The sequence below is a fragment of the Pteropus alecto genome, unplaced genomic scaffold (genome assembly GCF_000325575.1).
Source record: "Pteropus alecto unplaced genomic scaffold, ASM32557v1 scaffold21, whole genome shotgun sequence".
NCBI lineage: Eukaryota > Metazoa > Chordata > Mammalia > Chiroptera > Pteropodidae > Pteropus > Pteropus alecto.
Window position 1 is genome coordinate 23406126 of NW_006436282.1, and position 398 is coordinate 23406523.

The 398-nt window shown below is 41.0% G+C and overlaps 1 protein-coding gene across 1 annotated transcript in view; it reads left to right on the plus strand.

The window, feature by feature from the left end:
* FKBP9 (FK506 binding protein 9) overlaps window positions 1-398 on the plus strand; it is a 29454-nt gene that overhangs the window by 22643 nt on the left and 6413 nt on the right. The window lies entirely within an intron of this gene.

A 398-nucleotide genomic window follows, 5' to 3' on the forward strand; every position in this document is an offset into this window, starting at 1 on the left:
TGCTGTTTGCCTTTAGGAAGTGATATAGGTTTGGAAATGGATTTATTTTCAGTAGTGATTAAGGTAATAGAGCCAACTTTTATTTATCTGGATTATCCAGGGACCACGGACATCAAAGATAATTAAAACCATGGCCCAAATTAAACTCTCGGTTATTTTTCCGGATTCAAAGACTGTTACAGGCACGAGCATTTTGTACCCTCAAGGCCATCCATGTATTCGGCCCTTTCTACTTCTGCGCTGTGCCATGCATGATATATTAGTTAGTGTTTAGAACATCCCTGCACAATAGCTATTATTATCTCCATCCTGTAGGTGAAGAAACCAAAATTGCATTTCCTGGGGCCAAATGAAGTGGCTGAACCGGGATTCAAACTCGGGTCTTGCCGAGTCGAAAA